Consider the following 23,757-nt stretch of genomic DNA (forward strand, 5'->3'; position numbering starts at 1 on the left):
AACATCGCATTAGTCACAATAATCAAGAACTGGCAACAGTAAGTAAAATTACTCAGAGTTACTTATATCATACACGCCAATATTATCCAGTATAATTCACATTTCACATCAGAATCCAAATTATGCACTATTCACATAATAGCGAGATGAAGTAAGCATTACATGTCATAAATTCTCAAAACAGCTGCTAGTTTAGGCGAATCAGTATGGGTCCTGTCAAGTATATGGATTTGACAACCGTATTCAAGGCCAGTTGGTGACCCGCTCACATAAGTAATGGAACATTATTCTACTAAAAACATTCAGGACAGAATCTGACAAGTTTGATGGCTTCACAACACCTATATCATGCTCGATCCAGTGTTGTACCATGTGCCCTGTTCAGTAACCGCCCTGCTTTAGCATAGACTTATGTTTATCTTTGAGGTTCTGAATCCGGAATGTCCTGTCATGTCTAGTTCACGATCTCCTTGTATGTCTATGGTTTACTATCCTAGCTCCCAACAATGTAGGACATTCACAGTTTAATCATAGAGCATATTTCTAACAAACAAGTGTACAATAAGAGTTGAGGGTCACTGATGAATATTCATATACAGATCAGTACACATGGTATTGCATCGGTATCTGTGAGCAACTCCAGCATTTCTAGACATTCATCATGATAATAATAATAATCATCACCATCGTCATCGTCCTTCTCCTCCTCCTCACCATCATCATCAACAACACCAACGTCGTCATCATCATTACCACCACCATCATTATTGTTGTCGTCGTCATCATTACCACCACCATCATCACTGTCATCATCATCATTGTCATCACCATGACCACCACCACCACCATCATCATCATCGTCACCGTTGTCGTCGTCCTCCTCCTCACCATCATCATCAACAACACCACCATCGTCGTCATTGTCATCATTACCACCACCATCATCATTGTCGTCGTCATCGTCATCACCACGACCACCATCACCATCATCATCATCATCATCTTCATCATCATCATCATCATCATCATCATAGTCTACACGTTGTTTTCTCTCAAATCAACCTTATAATTATGGTGTTTTACACTTTAAGATTAAAAATGCAACAGAGAGGGTTTGGAGGATCAGGCCTGTAAGGTTCATCAACAGCCTTAGGTCCTTATCTTCACTACACACAGTCCAGACAGACAGTGGGACTTCTAACGGGAGCCCACCAAGAACTTTCTGGAGAACATGGAGTTCCCCTACCCCACCGCACCCCACCCTACCCCCTGCCTGTGCCATCATGTCTTTTAAGATTTGATGTTTATGAATAACATTTAGTTATTTCATCATTATTAAACACACCGATGTCCCTGTAAACTTCAGATGACCTTTACTATCTAAAGGGTGCGATAGGTTGTGAGGTAGCCAAGTGGTTAAAGCGTCCGCTCGTTACGCCGAAGATCCGGGTTCGATTCCCCACATGGGCACAATGTGTGAAGCCCATTTCTGGTGTCCCGCGTCGTGATATTGCTGGAATATTGCTAAAAGCGGCGTAAAACCACATTCATTCACTCACTCCTGGGTACAATGACCTGACATAGCCAAACCGCCGAGCCTTATCACCAGATCAAAGAGCGGCAAGTTACGACTTGCATAGTTTCTGCTGCGCACTGGTGCAGGTAATGATTTTAAAAATGTCTGATGTAAATTTTCTTGCAAACAAATTTCGAGGACCAAACCGTTTAGTGAAAAAGAGACGTCGCCTGCAAGTAGTTAATGGCTTATTATATTACAGATACAAACCTACAGCTGTGTGTGGAACTACTAGTTTATCCTCATCTTCTTCCTGGACTAATTGTTTCACGGTGTCTGTAAGTTATACCAGACATCAAATATCGACAAAATAAACTGCATCTGACATTTCATTTCTTTATGCTCATGGGAAATGAAATCGTTTATACAACTGAAAATCCATTATTCTGATCCTGATTTAGCCAGCGTGTTCACAGATCAACAATCCATTTGTCAAAACAGACAAGCGTTAAATATCCACTGAGACCAAATTGTCTCCCCATTTAAAGGCGCTGTACATCTTTGACGGGCTATAAAATTACTCAATGTAGGAAAACTGTTTTAGTTGGAAAATACCAGATTAAAAATACTGTTACACTACAAAAATGAGCTGGTTTCCGGAACACTGAAACTGAGAATATTTTTAAAAAAAGAATATTATGATATCCACCGAATGATGCGTCAACAATACACCTTTTTCTTGTTCAACTAAGCAAGTGAATTCTAAGGCCTCGCGATTATTCTAAGTTAATCTTCAAAACTAAGTTTCAGACAGGAATGGAAAGTAACAATCTACACAAGACCATAGCTTCTTGTTAGGTTCCGTCCTCTGAACTATAAGTATCCATTATGGATTCTATTTGGAAACTAGTTCAGGATAGTTTCGATGAAACCAATCGGATGTCAGGAAGATCAACTTTATGCCAAACTTAGTTCAAAACAGTGCAGAGGAAACCAATGTGAAAATACATTTTCTGTTTTTATGTTGGTTTCCTTTTAATGGAATCTTCAATTGCAAATTCCAGATATGGAAACCAACAAGAAACCCCTAACCTTAGTTTGTCTTTTGGTTTCCTTTTACAGAATCCAAAATGGAATCTAGTTGGAAACTCAGTTAGTCAGTTTCAGTGAATGGGAATCAACTGGATTCACCAATTACCCAGAATACGGATGGTTTCCAGGTTTCAGGAAACCAAGTCATGTTTGCAGTGTTACAGACCAGACTAGTCTCTCGTCAGCCTAGTGTTACAACTCAAAGAAGGAGTTAAATATATATATTTTTAAATAGCGTTTTAAAGAATATGTTTATGTACAATAAGATGAGCTGGTTGCGCTTCCAATTATAATCGTCATTAATACTGATAAGTGCTAGTGTGATCACACCAAATCCTTGGTGAGTTATCGAATTAGTCGTACCATGAAACCCAAATATGTCTTTTTCTAGCTATTCTGAGCAAAGTATTCACAGCAAATGAATAAGAAGCAAAACCTATTTCCCCTTATTCGTGTTTAATATCCTGAATCCAAAGAACGTACATTCCCTAAACAATAATCACGTCAGTCCTCGTGACTACCAATTTTAAATCTGTTCTATGCAGCCAATCAGTAATTGTAATTAGTGTTGTGCAACGAACTAGGGTCTATCCCCCTTAACACCATCCTCCCGGAATCACGCCAGGATACCTCGGTAGTTTCTTCTCGTCAATGTCCACAGCCCAGAATATAACATTTCCTGTTAGTGGAATACACATTTTGTGAACTGTTCGATATGAAGTTCTGCCAGACATTTTTTAATTTACGTCCCACTTCTATACAACATGATATTAAACACATACATGGAACGTAAATAAAAGTACAGAACCACTCAATATGAGTTATGACTCTTAACTCTTACAAGTATATAGATCTATAACATGCAGTAAATGCGTAAAACTGGTAACACTTTATGAGTATATCTAATCCTTTATATTATCAAAAAGCAGGTTAAATATAAAACAAAAGCTTTCCAGTATTTCTTAAAACATACAAGCCCGCACCATAAGAATTACAATACGTTTTCTTCAATATCATTACATACATGACAGTCTGTACAATTAAACATTCCTATCACTCACATGTATATTTTCATGTCGCCCAGTTTCCATTCTTACTGGGGCAATACACTGCATCTAAACTTGGCCACATCTGAACAGTAACATCTAGGCATATTAATGTGAAATAGCAACTGAAATTGTTTCCAATCATATTTTGCGGCTAAATATCTTTGAATCTTTGCGTGAATGTATTTAGAAACACGAAACGATGAAAACTGAATTTCTGTTCATATCATAAATGCTTAAATCCACTTGTGAAAATTTGTGTTAGCCAATTCTTTTAGCTTCTTTGACACATGTTAATATCATATTGCAAATATTGCAGACTTTTCACTGTAGAATTTAAGTATTGTCATGCCCAAGTTTCCGCACCAGTAGAATCGGTTTGATTATATATTTATGTCTCTCCAAATACCTCTCAATACCTCTAAACAGTTGCATATTTTTCATGTACCAGTCATGAAAGATTTGTGAATGATGATTTGTGTCTTTAGTACTGCCTTTATAGAGTCCTGTTTCCCTTTTTCATAATTTCCGATTTTTTTTAAAACAACTGATTTTGTTTAATTCATATTTACAGTTAAGCATGTTTTACAGTTGTTTTAATTCGTTAATTTGCTTCTGTAGACAAGTAATGGTATTTGGAATAAGAACAATGTCATCTGCAAGCAATAAATATTTAAATATGAAACATCGGGATGCAACTGAAAGGCATGTGAAAAAGTACCTAACTAACTAATAAAGAAAATAAATATGTTTGGTTGATAATCTAGGAATCTAATAAAATATTTGTCTAAAATATCCTAAAATTTGTAATGTTATGTGAATGTTAAGTACCGCGCAGAGATGGGAAAACAACACCCATTTATACTTCTTGAGTACAAATTATCACACGTGGAATCGAATAGTGAAACAGTTTGATTTTTAACTTGTTCAAGAAAATTTCCTCAACAAAATCTGCTTTAGTACCTGCACCGAAGTCCACATAAGATATGAAGACTTTCATTGTCTTCAAAACATGATAATGGTGTTTTGTTGTACCAGGTACATGATTCTGGGTGTGAATGATTATAACCACATGCACATAACAGATCATTATCTAGAACAAACAGGTTTTTTATCAAACACAAAAATACTTCATTTTCAGATATTTTTCACCACAGAACAAACATTTCTCAGATAGTCCACTGACTGTCTGCCACAGTTCGAAATTAATTCGTTCTGCATGTTTGTAAGTAGAAAAGTAGTCTGAAAATACATGTTCTAAATCATCCATACAAGACTCAGTTAAACCTTCTATACACTAAAATTGTGCAGCTATCTGATAAAGTCAGATTCGCAGGGTTCGCGTATCATACCTGATACGTTCCACAATATAAAATGAATGTTTTGATTTGGTATATTTGGGATTTCCTGAAGTATATGACTTTTGCGTTCACAATAAAGCGTTGTAAAATGTTTTGTTGGCAGACCTGGTCAAAACCCTATGTGTGTTGTTTCCTGGAGGAACGACGGATTGCAGACCTGTATTAGTGTTGGTGTTGCAGTCGTTCATGTTGTTGTTGTTTTGGAACTGTTCTCTCCAGGGCACTCAGTCGGGGTCTCACTAGATGTGGTATCTCTTGATTCATCAATCAGTTCATTCCCCTTAAAGAAAAACCTTCTGTCCTGGTGTTCACGTCTCTTCCTGGTGACTACAATTATATATGAGTGCTATGCAGCCAATCAGTAATCGTAATTAGTGTTGTGTAACAAACTAGAGACTTTCCTGTTTAACACAATTCTGCTACCACTAGATGGTTTCTTCTCGTCAATATCCTTAGCCCAGAATATATTAATTCCTGTTACTGGAGTGCCTATTTTGTCAGCTGTTAGATACGAAACACGGTAAAGACATTTACTCCGAGTCCTTGTTATTACATGCCTGAAGATCAGCCGACAAACGGAATCGGGAGGTCAGGTTCGCTGATTTGGATGATCCAGTTGCAACTGTGTAGATCGATGCTCATGATGTTGATCACTGGACTCTGGTACGGGCTCGATTGTATGCAGACCATAGCCATATAGATGGAATATTGCCGAGTGTGGTGTTAAACAACAAAAAATCAAACAACTCTGTTATTACATAATGTAAAAGTTGTACCCATGTTTTGTAAAGATAGGTAGTTTTGGAAGGTTTACATGGACAACACCCAACCACAAGAAACATAGTGTTTGAAAGGTGAATGCATGTAATATAGCGTGTTATTTATGGATCTATTATCTTCATATCTGTTACATGCAGCCTGGACAGATCCTGTCCAACTTACAAACCGGAACACGTTAACGTTTTCATTGGCTGCTGCTTGTTGTATACATCAGCTTGTCACATGTTAGAATATCATCTTCTTATGTTACTGAAAACGGTAGAACCGTGTAAATAATGAAAACGTGCAGCTGTTTTGCCAACGTGTCCTTGAGAACGGTTATATCAGGGAAAGCATGGGCCTTGTTAGATACGGTGTGCTTGAAGGCAATATTAGTCAAGATGTCCTTGAAGACGGTTATATCAAGGAAAGCATGGGCCTTGTTAGATACGGTGTGCTTGAAGGCAATATTAGTCAAGATGTCCCTGAGAACGGTTATATCAAGGAAAGCATGGGCCTTGTAAGATACGATGTGCATGAAGGCAATATTAGTCAAGATGTCCTTGAGGACGGTTATGTCAAGGAAAGCATGGACCTTGTTAGATACGGTGTGCTTAAAGGCAATATTAGTCAAGATGTCCTTGAGGACGGTTATATCAAGGAAAGCATGGGCCTTGTAAGATACGATGTGCATGAAGGCAATATTAGTCAAGATGTCCTTGAGGACAGTTATATTAAGGAAAGCATGGGCCTTGTTAGGTACGGTGTGCTTGGAGGCAATATTAGTCAAGATGTCCTTGAGGACGGTTATATTAAGGAAAGCATGGGCCTTGTTAGGTACGGTGTGCTTAAAGGCAATATTAGTCAAGATGTCCTTGAGGACGGTTATATCAAGGAAAGCATGGGCCTTGTTAGGTACGGTGTGCTTGAAGGCAATATTAGTCAAGATGTCCTTGAGGACGGTTATATCAAGGAAAGCATGGGCCTTGTTAGGTACGGTGTGCTTGAAGGCAATATTAGTCAACATGTCCTTGAGGACGGTTATATCAGGGAAAGTGTGAACCTGGTACGTCCAGCTTTGCTAGAAAACATGTCTGGAAAACTAGGAGATGTGACTGGTTATTTTGTGTGAAGGAAACTTAGTCAATTGATCCTTGAAGGAGATTTTGCAACGGAAATATGGTCAGGGTGTTTGTGAATACAGCTACATCAAAGAAAACTTGAACCTCGTTATCCCAGGTCACGTTAATTATGAGCATATTGGTTTGGGAAACAACATCCCTCCACAGATTGGGTTTGTTTGTTGGTTGGTTTGTTTGTCTGGACCAGACTATCCAGTGATCAACAACGGCACACCGTGATATACAACCTACGTCGTGTTCAGGGAGGCGTATAAGCTCATTCATTCACTCTCGTCTGGTTAATCAGACTGCTTTTCATAAAAGTAAGTGTGCAACAAAAGTTGCAAATGTCTCCTTTTAAACACTGCACGCATACTTTCAAAAAACATTACTATGATGCTCTGTGTATGCTTCTTGTTTAACCACAAACTAGACGAGCCATCCTCACTTTCTTACAGCGCTCTCTACGTAGTCGACGTGGCCTCATGTGACACTGGGTTGATATAATGAGCATCGGTTCACACACATGGGATACAATGACACGTTCATGCAAGTGGTGGGTCCTGACAGCCTGATAAGGGCATGCCCCCTCGTACAACAATCCTGGTCAGTAGCCCGGATCTTCACGGATCCGCTCTCATGTGAATTGAGCAACAGTCCCTTCAGAACTGACGCTGCCAAACGTCAGACGGATGTAGACTGGTTACATCTCTCAACTACGCATGTTTAGTCTAGAGAAGCGAGACACGACCACAGGACGGTGTGTGCCGAAGGAGAAGGAGTTCAGACCCACTGGAAGGTAAGTCGTTTGTAACTTCCTCTCTCGTATTGCTAATTATACGGTTATTGAAATTGAAAATGATTACATGCACACAAAAAGTCGACCTTGAAAAACAGACCCTGATTTCTCGAAACAAATTTAAGTTTTTATTCAAATTTCAAACTGAAGTTTACACTTTGAAACAGGTGAATCTTTAACTCAACGCCAATAACTTAAGTAATCTATTCAACAACCCCAAATTGTCTTTTGTGTTTGAGGTTAATATCGATTTTTAATTCATTCTGGGACAGACACTTTCCCGAGTTTTCTCAAATTTAAGCAAAAACTATAACTTATAAGTCAAAACTCAGACTTAACTTTGTTTCGAGAAACTGGGGCGGGGCCAGGACACACACAAGCTTAGCGGTAATAGCGCCACAATATACGAAATTAATAAGTATATACAAAATAAAGAGACCAAACAAATATGCAGGGCATATTTTCAGCTTCTTATCCAAAAGGAAGATGGTGTGGAAACAGTAATTGACGAATGTTAGCAATGATTATACCATTTAAATGTCAGTTCAATGAAGAGAACGGGTTTTCTTTAAGTTGCAATAATGAAATCTTAACACCTAACTGTTACTGTTTGTACTTATTAACAGATTTTTAGTAATATTGCCTACATTTCTATTTCATTTTCATCTGTTCAAAAGAGAACATTTGAACTAAAATAACATTTACTTATACCATTTAATTTGTAGTCAACCTTTTTAGGAGAAGTGTTCGTTGGCTCTATGTAGTTTACTAATCCTTACTTTTGACACCCGTGGCCTTGATATCTAAGTACTTTCGCTACGAGTGGACACCTCTAAATTTTGTTCTATTCACGTGGAATCCTAACTTAATTTACCATTCAGATTTCTAAAGGTGTGATATTATTTTACATTTAAAAAAATAATATTAATTAGTGAAAATTTTACTTGCACAATCCTAAATCGGTTTTAATCCTATTTGGTTGTTAACTTTGAACATGCAGTAGGTTAGTGCTGGGATAGAGGCCGGGAATAATCTTTTAAATGCGTTAATCACATGTGCAAGTACTCTCATCTTCGGGCACTAAACATTTGTGTCTCTCTCGTGAAGATCCGGGTTAGAATTGATCTTCAGCAACCAATGCTTGTTTCAGGAGAAGACTACAGGAAACACGTTCTCTAGACTTGCGTACTGGTTGACACATTTGTAGTATGACGTAGATGTGTACGGCAAACAAACAAACAAACATTTGGACGTCACCCATAACCATCACTTCCTGTCTTGATTATTGTCTATACTAATGAGTGTATATGAACCATACATGGGTGGTGAGTGGTACGAGGCAACATGCGATCCAGTAACTTGGTTGATGAACACACACGAAACGACTCAAGGACAAAGTCAAAAGTCTATGCATAAGATAGACAAGTAAATCTTGTCTCCAGCTTCTGTAGAATTAGCTATAACGTACCGCCATAAAATGTGCAAAATGTTGGGCGTGCTTTGTTTAACTGTAACCCACTACAAAGAAAAAGATATACTCGTGCTTTTCTTTTCGTTTTGGGAATTGCCTCAGTCAAAGGTGACACCTAAAGAGCAGTGTTTTACATGGGAGGAATGTATGATTCGGTAACATATTTTGCAGATAAAAATATACACATAGAAACGAATAGGGGAACACATGAAAGTACGAGATTTATTTATTTATTTATTTATTTATTTATTTATTTATTTATTTATTTATTTATTTATTTATTTACAGTACGACAGCACAGGTCTATACATACTGGCATATGATCATCAGTATCAGTGGCATTGGCTTACAGTGACCTTTCGTACATAGGGTAATATACAGATAAAGTGTCTGAGTGTGTGTGTGTGTGCGTGCGTGTGTGCGTGTGTGCGTGTGTGCGTGTGTGCGTGTGCGTGTGCGTGTGTGTGTGTGTGTGTGTGTGTGTGTGTGTGTGTTTAAAATAAATTAATAAGTACAAACAAAATAAAGAGACTAAACAAATATGCAGGGCAATAGTTGTTTGGAATTTTACAGCACAAATAAAGATTCTTATCACCCATCACTGACACGATATTGAAAGTGAGTGCGAGAGGAATATTCATTGATCCTGCAACGTTTTTGTGAATGATATAAACCATTCTTCAATATCATACATTTATTTTGATCATGCACACATCAGGTGTATTTTGGCTCAAATTTTGCGATAACCTCTCGTATACATGCAAGGCACGCTGGTAAACGTAACATTTCATGACTGTTCATGCTTCGTTCAGTTAACGAAACGGTCTCGTGTTTCCTGCAAGGGTAGATTATGCTCTGTGGCCAACGGTAGAAATATTCCATTTTTTGTGAATTTATTTGGGAACCATGTTATGTGATTGTACGTATATGTGGATTTGGGGGAGGCAGTGAGATAGTCGAGTGGATAAAGCGTTCGCTCGTCAAGCCGAAGACTCGAGTTCGATTCCCCACATGGGTACAGTGAGTTAAAGCCCATTCGTGGTGCACCTTCGTGGTGGGATCTTGGTAAATGCGGCGTAAAATTAAACTCACTGAGCCAGCATAGACGGATTTAGAATAAGAGTATTCACAGCGTGTTATGCATGAGCTAACACAATTCCGTGTGACTGTACTGATGATGATCCAGGCAACATATGGCATTTACCGTGACGTGTGCCAGTTGTATGCTGTTGATGAAAATCAGACTAAAAGTTGGTCTGTTTATTTTTATTTTTTAAAATTTAAAAAACGTTTTTGTGACATGCGGCGTCTGTCATACCATGAAGGACTACGTGTAGACCTGCACAAGTCTCGATGGTGAAAATTAATAGTTGAAGTGATCATTTGTAAAAAGAAGATAATAAATTGGTCACTGGGGTACTGTCCGCTTGTTTTTTTTGGTCGGATTGAATGACTATGTAACATGGGCTCAACATTCAGTGCAGCCTTCGAGCAAAGCAAGGCTACATGCAGTTGTCATGTTGAAGATGACAATTGTGACAAGACAGAGCGTTATGGCACGAATTTCACAGTCAGTAATTAGCAGGTTATAATCACCATAGCAACAGACAACTAATCCTTGGAGATCGTTGGTCGGCGCGTACAATACCGTCAACAACCATCCACCACAATCCAAGCTACCATACAAGAAGAATGGGATGGATTGGAGTTTTAAAAACTTTTACAATGGACGTTTGTTCTAGGAATATGCCACAACGAATCCGGGCTTGTCTTGAGCATAGAGGCGGATTCATGTGGTATTTATGCGTTTTGGTTTGCGTGGTAATGGACGTGGTGGACAGTAGGACGCTTCGACCAATCATCTAACAAAATCCATGGTTATCTGACGTTCAACAGCTAACGCAAATATATGTCATGTGCCCCAGTGGTGCTGTGAAACTAATCATCTCACTGAAGATATAGAATATCAATAGCTGTGACAACTTCAGATATCCCCTGCTGTGTTAGATAACGCAATACTGACCACGTGTGAATACACGACATGTATTATACTATGCATAGCAACTTCTTTTATTCATTATACAACGTTTCAGTGCAAACGTTTTGGAAAGGCATTTAGAAGGTGGACGAACATGAATACATGACACGGTTTATGGATTACAAGAGTTCTTTTATTTTTTTATTTTTTGTACACCGTTGTGTGAATGCTAAGTCAGTGCACAGAGTGTATATATACACGCAAGTATATATCTGAAACATGTTTACATAATGCTGGACAATTGAATGTACATGCAATATACCCCCATAGCTACACCTATATATTGTAAAAGAGTCAAGTCATGAGTCGCTTAATTCGTACTACTAGGAGGGGTTGTTGGGAATCAGCTGGTGGTGTTCTACTCATCCATTGATTTCAGAATCTAAAAGGTATTTCAAGAGTTCAAAAATCCACCAATATACTTCCCTGATCATTTTGTCTTAAGCAAATTGTACCTGTTTAATTCAAAGAAGCGACAGTCTTCTATGTTCGGTTATAGGTATTTAAATTAAGCCCATTTGTGGTATAATATTTCTTAATTCTGTACATCTTACAACGGCACAGTGCCCCACTTCAGAATAGGAATACCGAGTGGCCGAGCCATTTTATCACGGAGCGTACAGATAAGACAGCAATCGCCTTACGTCTGCTTCATAGTGTTGAGTTTAATCTTAAAAAAACTTCCGAGTTCACGATCTACAGGCCGTAACAGTGAAGGCGCAGGCTACGCTCTGGTGTCGTCAAAAGCATTCACCTTACAAATCGACAGAATGTTCTGTTCTAGAAAAGAATGTTTCAAGACTTCAGAAAATGTAATTTGATGAACCGAGTTTGAGATCAGTATGTAAAGCACGTGAAGCGTCGGTCGTGTGCAGTCTTGCCGGTATCGCAGCCAATCGCACTGTTCTTATTTGGCCTCAATCACTTCCTGCTTGGCTGAGAAGTTACGGAAACCTGCAGGCGCCATAAATCATACACGGCGAAGGTTAAATGGGACGCACACCATTGTTTTGTTAGTTTTCTGCTGTATCAGTGAAATTGTCCTGTCAATAAACACATACTTAGAGTTATGTTCCTTGGATGTGGCTGGACAAAGTAATGGTTGGAACGAATCCCAACTACACCCAGGGCGTTGTATACGGGCTCCGACTCGCACATTTAGCCACACATTGTGATGTCTGAAACTCTGTTCAGTGTCGCATTAGACGCTTCGCACTCGACTTTGGATGAAACTGATGGTTGACACGAAAGAGAAGAAAACGCGGGTCTTATATCTTTCCTGTCACGAACTGTTGACATAACACATATTCATTGCAGAATCAGTACTGGTGTATGTGGAGTATGCAAGCATGCGTGCGTGCTTGGTCCACTTCAATAGTAGCACATATGAAAAAAGACGCTTCAACAGACGAACGCTTACATAATTTTGATTGTAATTAATAAAACCATTTAAACTGAAAGGGAGCCCCAGCGATACCAGATATTTAGTACCTGGTGGAAATATAGACCCTCACTTCGGGAGGGTTAGGTGGTATGGAAAAGATATTGCTCATGATCGGGTACGGAGTCCAGTTGACTAAGGTCTTCAGCTGTGCCGGCGCTGGCAACCTCAGAGAGAGAGAGATATGTGACATTATTGGGCAGATGTAGCAATTCAATAACTTCACGGCGTCAAATTAACCTTGAAATATCATCAAAGAGTTGATTCGAACGTTCCATCATAAATTACTTGGATATCAAAAGGACACAGTTCTACACAAGGAACTTTGACGTCTTTGTCACCCTAAAACTACATCACCACCACCCTGCGACGTCTTTGACAACTGATCGAGAGTTAACGGGCTTCCCACGCTGACAGAAGCCGCGTGTCCTTTACAGCTATATATGACCCTGATGTGCTATCGTACTAATATCACGTTTGTTGAACAGCTGATGACAGAATGTTATACCTAGTGATACACAAATAAGCTGGTACTGACATTTCTTCCGCGTTTAGTCGCCAGTATATTTTTTCATTTAATATAGTATGACAGTGACGCAAGGTTATTCAGGATGCGGAGCCTTTTAGTGCTTGTCAAACTGTCGTTTACAGGCCAGGCGCCTGAGACGGAAGATTCACTTTCGTTTCGCTGTACGTCGACGTGATTCAAGTGAATACAATCTCTACTGCGAAAAGAAGATAAGAAAAACTGTGACTGCCGAACTACCCAGCCCGCAGGAGATGAACACATGTCAGCATTGACAACAGGTAGGTGACCATATTTACTCAACTACCAGATATAATGACACCATTTTTAATGTTTATATAGGGGAAACTGTAGCGTGACAACTGACTGGATTTATATGTATATATCTCGGTGAAATAGTAATAACAATATGCAGTCTTTTGAAAAGAATTTTGACGTTTCTTTGTAAAAACATGCATGATGATATGTTCTGATCAGAGTCGTATAGATGAATAGCCGCAGCACAGATAGAGGGCCGGTATTTGTAAGGAACAGTTGAACAGAGGAAGAGGTAATATAGAGACGAGTAGAACTGAAGAAGAGCGATTATACAGAGAATGATAGACTAGAGGAAGAGGGATTATACAGAGAATGATAGACTAGAGGAAGAGGGACTATACAGAGAAAAGTAGACTAGAGGAAGAGGGAATATACAGAGAATGATAGACTAGATGAAGAGGGACTATACAGAGAAAAGTAGACTAAAGGAAGAGGGAATATACAGAGAAAAGTAGACTAGAGGAAGAGGGAATATACAGAGAAAAGTAGACTAGAGGAAGAGGAAATATACAGAGAAAAGTAGACTAGAGGAAGAGGGAATATACAGAAAAAAGTAGACTAGAGGAACAGGGATTATACAGAGAAAAGTAGACTAGAGGAAGAGGGAATATATAGAGAAAAGTAGAGTAGAGGAAGAGCAAGTATGTAGAGAAGAGTAGACTGGAGTAACATGGAATATGCAGAGAACAGTAGACTAGAGGAAGATGGAATATACAGAGAAGATTAGACTAGACTAGAGGAAGAAGGAATTTACAGAGAACAGTAGACTAGAGGAAGATGGCATAAACAGAGGGCTGTAGAATTGAGGAAAGGGAATATAAAGAGAGCAGTAGAACAGAGGAACAGATAATATTGAGAGAACAGTGGACAAGAGGAGGATGGAATATACAGGGAACAGTAGAAGAGAATGGGATTTTCTTAACAGTAGAACAGAGGAGCTTGTATATACAGTGAGCAGCAGAATAGGGAGGGAGTATTCATAGAATGGAAAGTAGGGAAGATGGTAGGTAGAATTTAAACATTAAAAGAATGTAAATAGTGTATAGAACAGGGGCAGAGGAAGCTTGATTGTTCTGGATATTCACTCAAAGACCTTTAACAAGAATGTTACTTTTCACCTGGACACATAATTTGGTATGTGTGTCTGCTGTATCATGTAGATACATCTAGATGCATGACTTGGTATGTATGTGTCTTTTGTATCCTGTAGATACACCTAGACACATTAATTGGTATGTATGTGCCTTTTGTATCAAGTAGATACATCTAGATGCATGATTTGGTATGTATGTGTCTTTTGTATGATGTAGATACCTTGACATGTGGTTTGGTATATGTGTGTGTCTTTTGTACCATGTGTCATGTACATCCATGACTGTAGAAATATATGTGAGACACATCCATAAACCAGGACAATAAAAACGGTGTGGCCAATAGTAGACTAACATAACACACGGAAGTGCTGGAAGAAAATATATCGTTTCCCTTGTCATGTGATGATTACCATAGAGGTCCACATAAATGTACATGAATTCAGTATACAGCTGGATGAAAAATAAATGTCTCTGTGAGGAGTCAGTTTTGTGTTTGTTGTTCATAATTTTGTTTAAAGTTTGTTTTTCACATCTGAAGCGTTGAGTCAGGATATTGTAGAGCTGGGGTGAGATCCTGATGTTAAACACCTGAAGCATTGAGTCAGGGTATTGTAGAGCTGGGGTGAGATCCTGATGTTAAACACCTGAAGCGTTGAGTCAGGGTATTGTAGAGCTGGGGTGAGATCCTGATGTTAAACACCTGAAGCATTGAGTCAGGGTATTGTAGAACTGGGGTGAGATCCTGATGTTAAACACCTGAAGCATTGAGTCAGGGTATTGTAGAGCTGGGGTGAGATCCTGATGTTAAACACCTGAAGCATTATGCCCTCTGGTATGCATCAAGATAGAGGTGTATTGTGATGGGCCCACATTAAGCCCAATGATATGGATCAAGATAGAGGTGTATTGTGATGGGCCCACATTAAGCCCACTGATATGGATCAAGATAGAGGTGTATTGTGATGGGCCCACATTAAGCCCACTGGTATGGATCCAGATAGAGGTGTATTGTGCTGGGTCCACATTAAGCCCACTGGTATGGATCCAGATAGAGGTGTATTGTGATTGGCCCACATTAAGCCCACTGGTATGGATCCAGAAAGAGGTGTATTGTGATGGGTCCACATTAAGCCCACTGGTATGGATCCAAATAGATTTTTATTGTGATGGGTCCACATTAAGCCCACTGGTATGGATCCAAATAGATTTTTGTTGTGATGGACCCACATTCAGGTTTAAAATGATGGGACCACGTATAGCCCACCAGTATGGATCCAGATTAACATTTTGAATATAATTCTGTAGTCTTCTGTATTCAAGATATGCTTTGCTTGTACAGGACCATAAGTAGCCAAGGGAGGGCAGCTGTCTGCCTATTTTTTTTTTACAGATAAGTCTTTTTGTATCAAAGTATTGATATAACACGTTTTTTGATGTCATATAACCTCACTGCAGCCCTGAAATCAACATCTCATGATTGCGGGCAGCCCATCTGACCAGAATGATACACGTAATTACATATGATCACAAGTATTAATAAATGCAATAAAAAATACAGGGCAATGACTACCGAAAAACCTATAAACTGAAAGCATATTGTCTAATACCTAATAATTAACAAACAAAAGACTTTATTAGAAAAAGGAACTTCTATAATATGGTCTAGCAGTGCTGCACACATGCAGAAGCACTGTGACCTTTGATATCATGTCCAGGCACTATCCAGTCTAAGTAAACCTATCCTCTGTACTTTTCATTACACTCCACCACTGAGTCTAACAAAACCTTATGGGCGGTCGCGTCAGGTAACCTTTGAGATTGACCAATCAGAACACAGCCTACCAAATCGTGAAAGTGCACATTTGCACATACCTTTTGAACTTTTTATCTCGAAATGGTTCGTATCTGAACGATTCCGAATGCTATTTAGCGTACGCTCACTTCTGGGTGATGCACACGGGGTACGTACAGCCATGACAACAATGAGTAAACAGTCCCTGAAAATAGTGTGCTTGACAATATTCAAGGATGTTCCCTCGCGGAAATATTAGCTAATGGTAACCATGGTAACAGAAAACCCAAAGCGTATATACTGCAGGTCAAATAACTGTGTTATATGCTGATTTTTGTTTGTGGAGAGATCTGTGTTGGTGACCTGAATATTTTGAAACTCCTTCCGATCCCGAAATAGTAGCCATTATCTGATTGGTTAAATCTATTTAACTGTCTTGCATTTGATTGGACTGTGATTGGTTGCTCAAAGGTTACCTGACGCGACCTTCTACTAGGTTTTGTTAGACTCAGTGGTGGAGTGTAACGAAATACACTTAGACAAAGTTTACTTAGACTGAGGCACTATCCACTCCAGAAAGACACACTGGAGGAAATTCAAATACAGCTAAATGTGCATAATGGGGTCAACGTCATGTTTGATATTTCCTGGGAACAGTAAACTTTCATATCTATATGTAAACTTAGCAAAACAGTTGTTTTGCATGTACAAATCTGTCTGAACATATTTATAAAGTTTCGTTCAAAACATTATGTGCATATCCTACAATTTTGAACAAAGAAACTTTTCAAAAAACAACAAATTTTATGCATCTGAGAGAATCTAGTTAAAAATTTAACAAATATTGGACCTCCCAGGAACTGCAGCCTCAAATGTAGGTAGTGCCTTCCCCATTACAAACTTTGGCCCTGTTGTTATGGCTTTTCTCAGTTTTACCCCATTTGTCAGACACCCGAGTTGTCAAACCTCTCGACACCTTTAGACTGTGATGATGAGGTTCGTTTACCTGTTGCTCCATTGGCTGCTAAGGTTTATCTGCCCACTATTGTTTCAGTTGATAATTGTTTCGGTTGATGATATGGTTGGTGTGTGTATTGTTTCAGTTGAAGATAAGGTTGGTGTGCCTATTGTTTCAGTTGATGATAAGGTTGGTGTGCCTATTGTTTCATTTGATAAGGTTGGTGTGCTATTGTTACACTGGATGATAAGGTTGGTGTGCTATTGTTACATTGGATGATAAGGTTGGTTGCTGTGGTTACATTGGATGATAAGACTAGTGTGCTGTTGTTACATTGGATGATAAGGTTGGTTGCTATTGTTACACTGGATGATAAGGTTAAGTTGGTGTGCTATTGTTACACTGGATGATAAGTTTGGTTGCAGTTGTTACATTGGATGATAAGGTTGGTTGCTGTTGTTACACTGGATGATAAGGTTAAGTTGGTGTGCTGTTGTTACACTTGATGATAAAGTTAGTTGCTGTTATTACATTGGATGATAAGGCTGGTTGCTATTGTTACACTGGATGATAAGGTTAAGTTGGAGTGCTATTGTTACACTGGATGATAAGGTTGGTTGCTATTGTTACATTGGATGATAAGGTTGGTTGCTGTTGTTACATTGGATGATAAGGTTGATGTGTTAATGTTACACTGGATATTAAGTTTGAACTGTTATGTGTATTAAGTCTATTGGAGCAGGCAAAATGTTGGCAATGCACTTTTGAAAATTGTACAGTGTGTTTTTCATGTTGGTCATTAGCCTATTTAAGAAATAAACTGATAAAGATTTTAATCTTTTAAACACCTTTAAATCTATCAAAAAGCACTTGTGGAAGTATAGACAAGCTTAATAATTATCGTTATCCTATGTTGTGAAAGAATTAAGTTCATTCAGCCATAATGAATGGTTAAATGATTAAGATGTTTATGTATATGTTGAAATTTATACCTATCAGTGCTTGTTTTGATATCAGTGTTTTGGATAATCTACCAAAAAGTTTTGAAAATGATTTGATGATTCTCACCGAGATAAATCAGGTTATTTCTAATTGATGTTCTGAGACATACGAAATAACAAAGTAACTTTTTAAGGTATGGTTGTGGTTTAAGTGTTGTGGTGGAGTTGATTGTATATAAATAAACTGATATGTGCCATTGTGTACAGATGTTTATCATGACTAATGAAATGTTCAAAATGAAATGTAATTATTTGTGATGTCTTTTCTTCCCTTGTTTGGCTAAGTGTGTTTTTTATATTGGAAAAGTATTAACTCATGAATTAATGTAGTGCATTACAAATCCAAGGACACTGATGTGAAATGAGGCAAAAATGGAAAAACAAAGCTTAGAGTTTACATCCTAAATTCTAAATTGTTAACATAATTTTTCTTTGAAATTGGTTCAAGAGTTCAAAGGAATGCCTAAGTACAACTGAAGTACAACTGTACATTTTAGTGAAGTGCAATCAAATCTCATTGTAAGAACTTGCACGCATTCTTATAGTGGTGTAATGATTGCCTGATGGTGTTCCAATGATTGAAAATAATCAAAAATCAAATGCAAGAAGGATGAAAAATTGTAATGATTCTTAAAAAACATATTTTCAATTAATCAGAATTTTGTTGCTTTTGTATAATGCACTTGAATGAAGTAAACTAAACATTAAATTTGAGGAATATTCATGAACGAATATGCACTCAACAGCATAAAGTTATACTGTTTGTATTCATAGTTTTGTATTCAGCACTGTAGTAAATATTTCCGAAGCCTGTCTATATTGTGAAGGTAATGGGATATACTGATAAATATTTTAATTTTAACAACTTTTATTGTTTAGATACAATTCCTGTGTTTCTTTGCATGAAAGTATTAGTTATAAAAGTCATTCATTAAAAAACCTTGAGAAGAAACCCTAATATTGGTGTTTACATTAAAAGTGTATCTATTTCAGTAATAATTGATAATTGATCACAAGTCCTCAAATGATCAGTAGTGGTTTCCAATTCCCCCCTCTAATTGGCAATACAGAATTTTATTGCAATGCAAAATTATTGTTTGCATTTCGTTTGCATAAATCAAATTTATATGTATCGGTATGGAGTTCTGGTTCATGCACATATTGTCATTTGGAATGCAAGGTTATTGGTCTAACAAGGTTTCAATTACCTGGGAGAGTATTCTATTCTATGGACATTGAACAAAATCACTGTTTAATGATGTCAGAATTTACATGTTAGATTAATTATGTATTTAAGTCTGAAAGTGGAAAAATCTTGAGTTTTTTAGTGTTGAATTCCTGCAGATCTGGCTCACCAGAGACAATATGGTAAATGGTGAAGATAAAGTAGACCTCCTCACACAGGGTTTAATGGCTGGAGGCTACAGCGCTGGATTGTACTTTTGATGACTTTATGATGCAAGGCCCATCCATCTTGTGCTGCTACGAATATGATAGGGAATAGTGTGAAACCTGCATGTACAAGACCGCAGTCTCACATGGCAAATGTGGATGTCATGGCAACAATATTGTTACTTGTGTGTGACCATGGGCAGGTGAGAGCCTTGCATTGAGCGTTTGTTGACCATTGAGGTGGAATGTGTTCACATTTTGTCTTCAATTCATTATTTATATCCTAAAAAATTCTTTTTGTGGGAGACCAGTTGGTGTTTATGCCGTTTTGTATAAGTACCATATCTGTACCAAAATGGATTTGCCAAATTCCTATTCATTAATCTAGAGCAGTTAATTGTCAGGTTCCTTGTTGTTCTGTATTGATCCATACATCTGTGTTGTCAGTTTCCTTGTTATGTGTTGATCTGTACATCTGTGTTGTCCGTTTCCTTGTTATGTGTTGATCTGTACATCTGTGTTGTCCGTTTCCTTGTTATGTGTTGATCTGTACATCTGTGTTGTCCGTTTCCTTGTTATGTGTTGATCTGTACATCTGTGTTGTCAGTTTCCTTGTTCTGTATTGATCTGTACATCTGTGTTGTCCGTTTCCTTGTTCTGTGTTGATCTGTACATCTGTGTTGTCAGTTTCCTTGTTATGTGTTGATCTGTACATCTGTGTTGTCCGTTTCCTTGTTCTGTGTTGATCTGTACATCTGTGTTGTCTGATTCCTTGTTCTGTATTGATCTGTACATCTGTGTTGTCAGATTCCTTGTTATATGTTGATCTGCACAACAGTGTTGTCAGATTCCTTGTTCTGTATTGATCTTTACATCTGTGTTGTCAGATTCCTTGTTCTGTATTGATCTGTACATCTGTGTTGTCAGATTCCTTGTTCTGTATTGATCTGTACATCTGAGTTGTCAGATTCCTTGTTCTGTATTGATCTGTACATCTGTGTTGTCAGATTCCTTGTTCTGTATTGATCTGTAAATCTGTGTTGTCAGATTCCTTGTTCTATATTGATCTATACATCTGTGTTGTTTTCTCACATTCTTTGTTCTGTACAGATTATTTTTTATGTTACAGTATTCTTTATGCAAGTACTCTTAATACCATTTTGAAAATGAATATAAAAATACTATTTTGAAAATGAATATAAGAATATGTGTGGATTTGCAAACCTTTTATAAACCTAATTGTCGTAACTACCATAAAAATGCATTACGTTTTCTACACTCACCACAACCAGGGACGAGGTTTTACTCACAAAGTAAAACCTGGGAAGCGGTTTTACTGGAGTTTAGTAAAACCGCTTCCCAGGGTTTACTGTGAATGAACCCTCGTCCCAAAATTGCCCAAGGCCCACCTGCACAAAACACCATCAATGGTAGCACCATAATTGACTGTAGATGTTAATGAATGGGCTACAAAGGATACATTCGCTTTGTGTAAGTGGGCACAGTATCAGACTGTATGTCAGCTAAAAGACGACAAAACAAGCTTGATATTTCTTTAATGAAAATTAAACGTCATTGTGACATTTCCGCGAGTAAGATTTTCTGTTGAGCTTGACTTTGATTGAAGATGAGGAACAGACAATTTTGCCGAGATATTTTCCTTTGGGTTCGCTACTTTTGGGGCTATGCAGGCCAAAACATCTGACGCCATCACCTTCTATTCGTCAGTTGTCCTTTTGTACAGCTTTACTGCATCGCTTCTGTGTCCTAGAATGAAACATTTCACTTAAATACATCATGCAGTATAGATCTGACGATATGAACTATTTTTTCATGTCTTATTGAAAATAGAATGCATGTTTATTTTGGTTAGTAAACATTCCAACCACAATTTAAATAATCCATACTTTTCACAACAGAGATTCTGCATGATTTGACAAGAAACCATGCTTTACCTCCTACAGTATGTACACACCCGTTTGCTCACAGATCTGCTGTTCACTATTGTTGGCTTCGTACAGACGGGTCGCAGCAGTTGACCTCAGGGAATGATTTGTTTTCTTTCCTCCAATTCCGGCCACAGCACATATCCGCTTCACTGTTGTTTGAATCGCATTGTGTCCCACAGGCGATTCCAGATATCATTTTCCATCCTTAGGTTTCTTCAAAGCAGTGAAGTAAAAAGCGTTTCCTTGTGTTGAAGACGATGGACTGAAACAGTTGTAAATTGTGATCGCATAAAAGTTATATCTAGGATGGACTTTTGGTTTGGGTTTACTAACAGCTAAAATTTTAAAATGACACGTTTATTAAATTTATCTTAAATTTTACAAGCACTGGGTGTGAAATGTTTACAATGGAGGTTTTATGAAAACAATGGATATTTCAAAGAAACTTCAAGTCAAATATTCGTTCCTGCAACACTAAACCTTACTCTAAACCTACATTATACTTTCTTTACATACTTTAGTACATTTGGACTTTCAGTTCTTTTTGTGACCAAAACTTACCAAAGTGACTTGTAGTTTTCAAATAGGTGAAGGTAGCATCTTTCAGGATTCTCCTTATTTTCGTAGGCTTGCACCTTTTTCTTTTGCATTTTACGACTTCTCACTCCTCCAGGATTGGTTTTTGATACATCATCAATGTACTACAAATATCTGCATCTGTTCTCGTCAACATGTGGCCCTGTAATCTGTGGGTTCTTGTGTAGTCGCAGGTTCCTTCCCACCTCGTAGTGTGAAGTGTAGTCCTGGAAATATAAATGTTTTAATGTATTGAACATTTGCAAATAACTTAATTTGTACAGTACACAATTTTTCAGTTCAACAGGCGACCAAGCTTTGTCGGAAAAGCACATATTTTAGGGATGAAAACATTTGAAAAAGCACTCACCAGTCAGGTACAGCACCGTGTCTAGTAGTTGTTGTGGATGGGCTTCTCCTAGCACTCCCTTCTCCCACAAAATATTTTCTTCGTCTCTTGATATTGCTTCTGTTGGATTCTGACAGCCTGAACATACCATCGACTTTCCTTGTCTCAAAAAGGAAATATTTCAAGGTGGTATTAAGGTCTTCAGCGTTCATTACAAGCAAGTCATCCTTCAGCACTGACGGTGAAAAAGCGGTATTATCACCAATGGGTCATTGTCTTCCCTCCTCTTGCCATCTTTTAAAAACACTCATTGCTCAATCATTTTTATACCTTGCAGTTTTAGGAAGGCATGTTTCCAATTTCTTATTGACCTCCTCTTCAGTCAACGGGTTACCAAAACAAAAAGCAAAATCACACTCGTCGTCTTTGTCAGATTTCCTGAATGTTGATTGTGTTAAGAACAATTCCACATCACTAATGCTTGAAGAAATGGTTTGCAATGGCCTGTGTTAACTAACCACATGGCATAAAACTGATGTGATCATGAGAAGTTCGTGCAGTTACATGGTTTGTATGGCAGAGCAACCTGTCCCCACTTTAGCACTGTATGATTCTCTTGATTTGTTATAACGCAGTGCTTTAAAGTGCTTTCTTAGATGGTTCATAAGTAAGAGAAAACACTTCTCGTCGGTTTTGGTAGACAATGTGAAACCATTGGGGTTGGGAAGTCACTGTGGTTTTACATTGTCTGCCAAAAACTTGGAGGTGTGTTTTCTCCTATACATAAAGAAGGTAAGAAATGAAAAAATATCAAGTTATGGGTTAGCAGTTTTAAATATGATGCCAATTTCTCAGAATCTGACCTGGGTACTAAAATTACATACACACATAATTAACAGCTATAGGCCTCTGTCATTATATTACAAGGGATGGTGGGTAAGGGTTCAATGTGTGAAACCCATTTCTGGTGTTCCCCACAATGATAATGGTAAAATATTTGTAAAAGCGGCTTAACAGCTTGATCTCTCACTTATTCATCTCATATGAGAAACCTTGTCACAAAGAGTATACATAAACCTACAAGTCTTCAAGGGCATGAGTGAAACAAAACAAAAATGTGCTTGTCCCACAAAGAAAATATTGATGTAATAATATCAT

General features: G+C 38.0%; 1 protein-coding gene and 1 pseudogene across 1 annotated transcript in view; one reads left to right on the forward strand and one right to left on the reverse strand.

Moving 5' to 3' along the window:
- The first annotated feature begins 13,111 nt into the window (after positions 1-13,111).
- LOC137256253 (uncharacterized) overlaps positions 13,112-23,757 on the forward strand; it is a 49,961-nt gene continuing 39,315 nt past the window's right edge. Inside the window, exon 1 of the mRNA XM_067793981.1 lies at positions 13,112-13,451. The gene's annotated coding sequence lies outside the window, so the exon portion shown is untranslated. The remainder of the gene's footprint in view (positions 13,452-23,757) is intronic.
- Positions 21,281-22,324, reverse strand: LOC137255206 (uncharacterized; annotated as a pseudogene).

The sequence above is a fragment of the Haliotis asinina genome, chromosome 11 (assembly GCF_037392515.1).
Source record: "Haliotis asinina isolate JCU_RB_2024 chromosome 11, JCU_Hal_asi_v2, whole genome shotgun sequence".
Taxonomy (NCBI): Eukaryota; Metazoa; Mollusca; class Gastropoda; order Lepetellida; family Haliotidae; genus Haliotis; species Haliotis asinina.